This window comes from Globicephala melas, chromosome 9, assembly GCF_963455315.2.
Source record: "Globicephala melas chromosome 9, mGloMel1.2, whole genome shotgun sequence".
Classification (NCBI taxonomy): domain Eukaryota; kingdom Metazoa; phylum Chordata; class Mammalia; order Artiodactyla; family Delphinidae; genus Globicephala; species Globicephala melas.
The window spans coordinates 75181452-75190756 of record NC_083322.1 but is presented as its reverse complement, the minus strand read 5'-3'; the positions used below and the strand labels follow the sequence as shown (position 1 = coordinate 75190756).

General features: G+C 38.4%; 1 pseudogene; it reads right to left on the bottom strand.

Moving 5' to 3' along the window:
* Nucleotides 1–6831: 6831 nt before the first annotated feature.
* Nucleotides 6832–9087, bottom strand: LOC115853587 (ATP synthase subunit alpha, mitochondrial-like; annotated as a pseudogene).
* Nucleotides 9088–9305: the final 218 nt, after the last annotated feature.

Below are 9305 nucleotides of genomic sequence, written 5' to 3'. Positions count from 1 at the left end.
AGGGATTTTATGAAGTACTAAGTATTCGCTCTAATAAAATATTCAGAGGCTCAACAAATGACATTGTTGACCCACTGTGAGCCAAACCTTGGCCAGGACTCCATTTATTACCTGGCTGCCATATGCATCCATTATACGAGGTGCTTTGGACCCCAGGTATCACTGTGAATTCAGACCCTGCATCCAACAAATATTGGGTTATTCTTACCCTTTTCCCCAGTGCAATTACTCAAATACCTGGAGGTAAGTCCCTTTGGGGAAGGACTAGGGGAATCATTACCACGTGTATTTGACATGCGTTGCAGTGTCCTTCTCCTGGGGACATAACTTTTCCTCAGTCAATGGTTTCTGGGTTGAGAAACTGACTCAAGTTTGGAAACAGAACAAGAGAGCGTGACTTTATTGGAGCAACTCCTCTCAGCCTCCTGAGGTGGATTTATTTTAATGATACATATTGAGTAAATTCCTTTGTTATTGTCCATCCATTTCACTCCTAAAGGAACTGTGTTCTATTAACCAACTCCACAACTCTCTGAGGATCAGGCCTCCTCTGGCTTAACCTTGCCAATTATTATTATGGTTATGTGCACATGGCATCTGTATATGTGATGGGTTTCATTCAAATATATATAATTATATATAGATATATAGAACAGGCAAGATGTGGCCAGAAGCACACACCTGCAACAACAGTCAAAGGAGATTAATATGATACATCACACAACAAAATGAAGGTTAAAAATTGTATGATCATCTCAACAGATGCAGAAAAAGCACTTGACAAAATCTGAAATCCATTCATGATAAAAACTGTCAACAAACTAGGCACAGAGAGAATGTTTCGCAACATAAGAAAGGTCATATATGATAAGCCCACAGCTAACATCATACTCAGTGGTAAGAAAGTTTTTCCTCTAAGATCAGGAGCAAAACACACATGCCCACTCTTGCCACTTTTATTAAACATAGTACTAGAAGTACTAGCCAGAGCAATTAGGCAATAAAAAGACATAATAAGGATCCAAATCAGAAAGGAAGTAGTAAAACTGTCTCTGTTTGCAGATGACGTGATATTATATATAGAAAACCCTAAAAACTCACCCCCAAAACTGTTAGAACTAATAAATGAATTCAGCAAAGTTGAAACATGTCTTTGAGAGCTCCAAGCAAAGTCCTGAGCTAGTTTACTTAGCTGAGGGTTCTAAAGAATGCATCAAGAGTTCTGTAAAAAAGCCTTCCTTGTCTCTAGTCTATCAGGGACATTGTAGTAATCAAGGAACTACAGGAATTGCTCCAAGTCCTTCCAAGGCAGGGAAACCCCAGCCATTTTCCACCACAGGGGCTGTAGAGTAGACAGCAGTGCCTCAGATAGGTCACCCTGCGTGTCTTATCAAAAAGATCCTGGCTTAACAACTAGCACTTCAGGGGTTCTTTCCAAGTTTTATCTCCATTCGACTCTGAACCCACTAGCTATATCTGGCCTGGCAGATAGCAACAAAGGAGTAAGATAATGATTCTGGGCGATGTAACCCAACGAACAGAGAATGTTTCTGTTATGGTGGAGAGATATCTCACTGGCCTTTACCAGGACCTAGGACAAATATTCTATGCCGATTCCCAGCAAACAACTTTCTGATTCAAAATTTAGCATCTCAGGCATCTTAATACCAAAAAAGTAGGACCTAGGAGACTCTTAGCACCATGAGAAAAGAACAAAGTTCACTCTAAATGAACAAAGTAGCATTTTTGTTTAAATACTAGTCTCAAGTAATACTAGTACTTAGTACTTATACAGAGCTTCCTATGTACCAGGCACTATTCTCAGAGCTTTGTATCTATTAACTTCTTTTATCCTCGTAACAATCCTATGATGAAGTAGGTTCTGCCATTATTGTTCTCATTTTCCAAATGAAGATACTGAGGCATAAAAATGTCTGGTAACATACCCAAGGTCACATCCGCTGGTTAGAAGTGGCAGAGCTGCGATTTAAACCCAGTCTGGCACAAGAATTTGTTTTCTTAGCCATTCTGCTATTCAGTGTGGAATCTACCCCCAGGAGACCTGCCAAGTTAAGGCCCAAGCCTAGGACGTGAAGTTCTAACCCATATGCTAATACGAACAAGCCCTGCCAGCACTCCAGCCCTTGATAACTCAATCAGATGATTCCTCATTGCCTAAGCCAGATCTTTGTTTGAATATGGAAATACAGAATGTGTGGTAGATGATGAATAAATCAAAGGCTTATAGAAAAGTTCTCACTAATGCTCAAATCATTTCAGAGTTCAATGTCTTTGCATATGCTGGCAATATTCTCCACTCTTCACCATGCAAACTCCTCCCTACCTTTCAAATTCAGAACAAGTATCCTGTTCTCTGGAAGGCTTTCCTCATTCCCAATTCCAAAGGCAACCCTTCCTCTGCACCCTTTCTTTATTGTAGCATTTAGCACTTTATATTCTATCTACTGCTATTCTCATCGCTCTACATGGCAAACTTTTTGAAAACAGAACTCTTTGGAAAGCCTCTATTCCCTCATTGGAATACTGAGAGTAATAAAATTACCTCTTTTGCGAGGATTAACTAAAATAATCTCTGTAAACTTACTTGACATTTAATTAGCACTCAGTGAAGGACAGCCACTCTGAAAGTATAGTTTTGTAACCTTGGGTAGTTGGTACAGTGTTGACATACAATATACAGTTAGTAAATGTTTGTTAAACAAGCACAAAATAATATTCCAAAATATCACTGAGGAAAAAACAAAAAAATCACTGAGGATGTACTTCAAACGTCTTAGTTAAACGTCTTTAATATAATGCTAGCCCTGATTCGTCAGTTTTGCCTATTGAAATTTCACAACTCAAGTTGTCACATACCTTGTTGGTGTCATTTCATTTTTCCTGTTACAGTTGAAGGGATGCTGTGACCAAGACTGTTTAAAATTAAAATAGAATTTGCAAGTATATTCAGATAAGGAAAAGATATCCTTGCTTTTAAATTATTTCATTGGTACATTTAGTCATCTTATATTTTAAAATGAAGATAATAAATTAAAAATATTCCTTTCTCATTTCTCCTTTTTTTGGTTCCTTTCCCTCCTTCATAGTTTTAATTTTAAATAAAAAACAATGGCTGCCTTCAAAAGTTATTTTATAAACAGAGCAAGTTATAATTACTAACACAAGAAAAATTTCAGTGTATCCAAAAAAATTTCTAAGCTCCTTGACATAGCCCACTTTACTGGGTTACCATGAATACAATAAAAATGCCAGACTAATAAGAGAATTTGGAAAACTCCTTGGAGAAACTGGATATTATCTACTGGATAAAAAACATTTCTGACCCTTAAGTAAGTCTTGGTCTGTATTTTGTTTACTTTCTTGAATATCTCCTAAGTATCTCTAAACTCTCCATCTTACTAATTATACAAATACATAAAAATTATTTAGTATAAGGTTATTTTACCTTAATTCCTTTGAAGGGAATAAAGTAGCTATCATATCATTTTATAAAGCATCTGTTTCCTCATGCAGGGAATTTCATGTAGTTATAATTAAAGTTTATTTTACTCTAATAATTTTTACCCTTTATATATTTAGGAAACCTGAACCTTATTGCAGAAGAAATCAGTATTGAACTTAACATAATTACTTGCACAATCTATAGACATCCATTCCACAAACTGTTACCAAAAGCCCTACGCTGTATAAGCATTATGCTAGGTGCTCAGGATACAGGAATACAAATTAACAAAACACAAGTCAGTAGTGATAAGTATTACAAAGAAAAAGAAAGCAGATTAAGGGGAATAGAGAGGGAAGGGGATGAGGTGTTATACAGATCAGGTAAGTATCTCTGAAGGAAACAAGAGAGTGAGTCACAGGACACTGAGAAAGGGACCTCCAGGCAGACAGGTTAGCAAGTGCAAAGGTCCCGAGACAGAAATGTATTCTGCTTGTTCTAAGCAGAGAGATCGGTGTGGTTGGAGTGGTGTGAGCTAAGGAGAGGAAAAGGCACCTCCCTGGAGGTCTAGTGGTTAGGACTCTGCGCTTCCACTGCCGAGGGCCCAGGTTCAATCCCTGGTCGGGGAACTAAAATCCCACAAGCCGCGTGGCCAAAAAAAAATAAGGAGAGAGAAAAACGTAGGAGATAAGTTCAGAGAGAAAGCATGGCCACAGATCCAATGGAAAGATGATGTGAGCCACATACAAAGATCTTCTAGCAGCCATATTTTTAAAAATACAAAGAAACAATTTTTTTTTTGCCACGCCACTCAGCTTGTGGGATCTTCCTCGACCAGGGATTGAACCCGGGGCCACAGCAGTGAAAGCACCAAGTCCAAACCACTAGACCACCAGGGAAGTCCAAAATGAAATTAATTTTAATACTGTATTTTATTGGAAGCACCATATCCAAAATATGATTTCGATACATAATCAATATAACAAAATATTAATGAGGTATTTTACGTTTTTTCCTTCTTAAGAAGTCTTTAAAATCCATTGTGTATTTTATACTCACAGTACATCTACATTCAGTCTAGCACATTTCAAGTGCTCAGTAACCACATGTGGCTAGTGGCTACCATATTGGTGCAGTTACAGACAACTGTAAAGCCTTTGAAGAGTTTGGATTTTGTTTTATGTATCAAATGTATATGAAAATAAAAGAAAAATATAATGAATTTAAAGTTGCCATCGCTCAGTTTCAGCGATTAGCAATACATGGCCATCTATACCTCTATCCACCTTCCCCAAACCTAGATTATTTTGAAGGACTGTACTGGAGAGTTTTGAACAAAGGAATGACTTTTAACAGCTTACTCTGACTGCCAAGTAGAGAATACCTTGTAAAGAAGCATGGATGGAAACAGGAAGACCTGTTATGAGGCCATTACAATAATCCAGGTGAATTTACAGCAGCTTAGTTGGGGGTGATGGCAGTGGACTTGGTGAGAAATGGAGGATTGATTGGATTCTTAATATATTTCAAAGGTAGAAGCTGACAGGATATATTGGTGAATTGGGTACAGGATTTGAGAGAAAAGAATCAGAGATGACTTCAAGGTATTAGGCCTGAGCAAGGTGATAGAGTTGCCATTTACTGAAACAGGGGAGACTGCCAGAGGAACAGCTGGATGGAAATTGAGGGCTCATCTTTGGATATGCTAAGTCTAGACGTCCTACTAGACATTCAAGTGCCAATAGTGAATAAAAAGTTGTATACCTAGATCTGCAATTCAAGGAAGAAGCCCAGGCAGAGATATAAATTTGTGAGTGATCAGAAAATAGGTGGTATTTAAAAGCATGGGACAAGATGCATTCACTAGGAAATGAATATAAACAGAGGAGAGGTCCTGGTACACTCCAAAGTTAAGAGCAGGAAGAGGAGGAAGAACCAGGAAAGGAGACTTAATCGAAGCCCCAAGTGAGACAGAAAAAAAATAAAAATAAAATGTAAGAAAAAGTAGTGTCCCAAAAGAAAATTAAAGGAAGTATTTCAGTATAGCAATATATATTATTATATACAAATATAGTAATATTCAATATAGCACAGGGAACGATACTCAATATCCTGTAATAACCTATAATGGAAAAGAATCTTAAAAAGAATATATATATGTACATATATGTATAACTGAATCACTTTGCTGTACACCTGAAACTAACACAACATTATAAATCCAACTATATGTCAATAAAAAAATTTTTTAAAGAACTGCTTCAAGAAGGAGGTAGTACACAAAACACAAAACTAAATTTAAGAAAATAAAAACCAATGCCTAGAAGTTGAAAACTAACTGAAACAAATGAACCTAATGGTATATCAGTTTGGTAACAAAATCACGCAGAGAAAAGAATTATTCCAATTGATCTTAGAACAAAATACTCTGACTATACACTTTTTAGTGCAATACATTCCTAGGACAAAAATATTAAAAGGGCAAACAAATCTTAAAATACCTAATGTCACTTAGTATTCTTATTGTTAATAGTAACAATTGTATTATTATTAACATGAATATATTTTAACATAATACAACTAAGAAACTATGTTAAAGCTGCTAAGGACTAATGTTCAGCATCAAAATGTCAGTTAAAAAACCTTGTAATTTTAAATTGTGGTTGTAAATATCAGTATAAACTTGTAACTTTATTTTTAAAAAGGTACTTATTTTCTAACTGTCCACTGAAGGGCCAATTAACAATGATAATCAAGTAGCAACAAGAATTCCATACTCTGGTCTCAAAACACCTTCACACACTAAAAGGACTCAGGGTTTTTTATCAACAGTCAATTCCAGGAAATGTACCAACTGAGCTTGGGATACCACATTATGATAGAAAGCAAGGAAGCTATCAAAAGCTAATATTGCCATATTAAATAAATACAGAAAAGATCAAAATGTTCCCCCTTGTGGCCAAAATAGAATAATGTGAGTATCAAACAACTGCAACTGATAGAAATACATTGAATGTGTAAAGCCATGAGTTCGTAGTGACATGCAAAAAAGGAAAAAGACAGAGAGAGAGATTCTTTGGACAGCATGGAGGTTGCTAGGTAACCAACACATTACTCTGAAATTGGATAATTTAAAGGAAATAATTAAAGATCTTTCCTGTCTTTTCGGTATGAACAGTATTTCAGGGTAACCAAATAAGCCTAAAGGATGCAGAAAAGTTTTTCTATACAGAAGACTTCTAGCTAATAAATGTAGAAGTAATGATCAAATTAGAAAATCACCATCTTGCAACCCCTATTTCAAAATGAATCAGACAATAGTCATCAATAGATATTAAAATCATTAGTTAAAAGACTGTTGGGAAACTTCACAATGAAGGAACTACGCTGTCACCACCTGAATTAAGCATTACTACAAACGTGAGACAACCTGACACTATGTGGTTCTCCAGGTGATGAAACAATATAAAGTCTGTAACATCACCTACAGCTAGTCTCGTCAAAACTTGAAACAGAATTTAATCGAGTCTTTAGATCTCACTTCTAGACAGCAGGACTACTGACCCACTTTCTTCAAGAAGTAAATGGAGGGGCTTCCCTGGTGGCGCAGTGGTTGAGAGTCTGCCTGCCGATGCAGGGAACGCGGGTTCGTGCCCCGGTCCGGGAAGATCCCACATGCCGCGGAGTGGCTGGGCCCGTGAGCCATGGCCGCTGAGCCTGCGCGTCCGGAGCCTGTGCTCCGCAGCGGGAGAGGCCACAACAGTGAGAGGCCCACGTACTACAAAAAAAAAAAAAAAAAAAGGAGTAAATGGAATAAGGGAGGGGAAAAGGAGCAGTCCTCCAGATGAAAAGAGATCCTAGAGACCCTAAGAACCAAATTCAAGATGTGGACCTTGTTTGGACTCTGATCTGAAAAACATAATTGTAAAAAGGCATTTCTTGAGACAATTGGAGAAATGTTAATAGTTTATATTAAAACCTCAGAAATGTTTTATTTCCTTTGTTAGATGTAAAAATGGATTTGCGGTTATCTAAGGAAAAAAATTTTGTCTTTCAAAGCATAGTGAAGTGGCTGGGTAAAATAGCATGCCATCTAAGATGTGCTTTTAAATACTTCAGCAAAACCAAAAACAAAACACACACACACACAAATAGAAACAGCCCCAGTTACCAAGATACTCACTTAACCCAGCGTAAGAGCTGCGAGTTCTTCAACAGCCATAGAATATTGTCCCTGCTTCAGCAACTCAGATACTCACGACGACTCAAGAGTTGTCGAGTAGAAGCATGGAGGTCAGAACTGAACTGGGCAAACTCAGCAACCTCACCATAGGAGCCAATTTTGACTTCACGGTGCCTGGCCCTGCTTCACAGACCTGGTGTGGGCAGCATTTCTGACGTAGGACACAGAAAAAACAATGTAAATGGTAGGGCAGATACCTTTGTAGAACAATTCTGTTTCCAAGAAGATCTGTCCATCACTGATAGGAACGATATTCGTTGGAATGTAAGCAGACACATCACCAGCTTGTGTTTCTGGTAAAGAAGTCAAGGAGCCACCACCAAAAGAATCGTCCATTATGTCTGCTCTCCTGTAGACGGGAGTGTAAGTAGAACACATCATCAGGCTGGACCTCACGAGTAGCTGAGTGGTCTGTAGACCAGCAGAGGCACCAGCCTGCTTGGATAATTCATCACAGATGATCAAAGCATGTTTGCCATTATCCCTAAAATGCTCTCCCACAGCACAGCAAGAATAAGGAGTCAGGTACTGATGGAGGGCAGTGTCAGCAGCAGTGGTTGAAACCACACTGGTGTTCTTCATGGCATCCACATCTGTAAGTGTTTTCACCAACTGGGCAACAGTGGATCTCTTCTGACCGATAGCAGTGTAGATATAGTATAGCTGCTTCTTTCCATCAGATCCATCACTGAAATGTTTCTGGTTAATAATTATGTCAATCATTGATGTTCTGCCAGTCTGTCAGTCACCAATCGTCAGCCTGTACTGACCACAACCAATCAGCGCCAAGCTATCCACAGCATTAATGCCAGTCTGCACTGGTTTCTGCACAGAGATTGGAGAAATGATGCCAGGGGCTTTCAGGCCAACTCACCATTGGGTCTTGGAACCAACTGGATCCTTTTCATCAGTGACATTACCAAGGGCATCTACTATACAACCCAGTAGCTTCTCACCAACTAGAACATTCACAATGGCTCCCGTCCTCTTCACAGTATCTCCTTCCTTAATTAGTTTATCATGTCCAAACACAACAAAACCAACATTGTCAGTTCCCAAGTTGAAACATACCCTTTAAGCCTGAAGAAAACACTACCATTTCGTCTGCTTGAACATTCCTCAGCCCATGTATTCAACCAATACTATCATCAATACTTGAGACACACCTGTTTCTTCACAGTCAACAGAGGTTTTGGCTCCAAGATTACGCTCTTCAAGAACAGAGGATACCTCAGCAGTGCCAGTCGTCTGAAGACAAGTGTTAAGAGGCATGGAGGTTCCCTGTGGCAATGAAGGATGATCCCAAAGCATTCTGAAGACCAGTCTGGCCTGCCAAGGGAGGGTGCAAGCCACAGTCCAAGGCCACGTGTCCAGACAGCATCTTTGCAGCTCTCCTTGGGTGGTTCCTCTGCAGCTGCAACCTCTGGACCGACTTCCAAGCAAATATTAACCAAAAGAAATTACACCAGTATCTTGAGATACTATGTAAGAGGATTATGAGATAATTACATTAGTATCAGACAAAATGTTTCTAAGAAATAATCCTTAGTATGGATAAAGTCACATGTAAAGATAAAATAATGCAAGAATAACTCACTA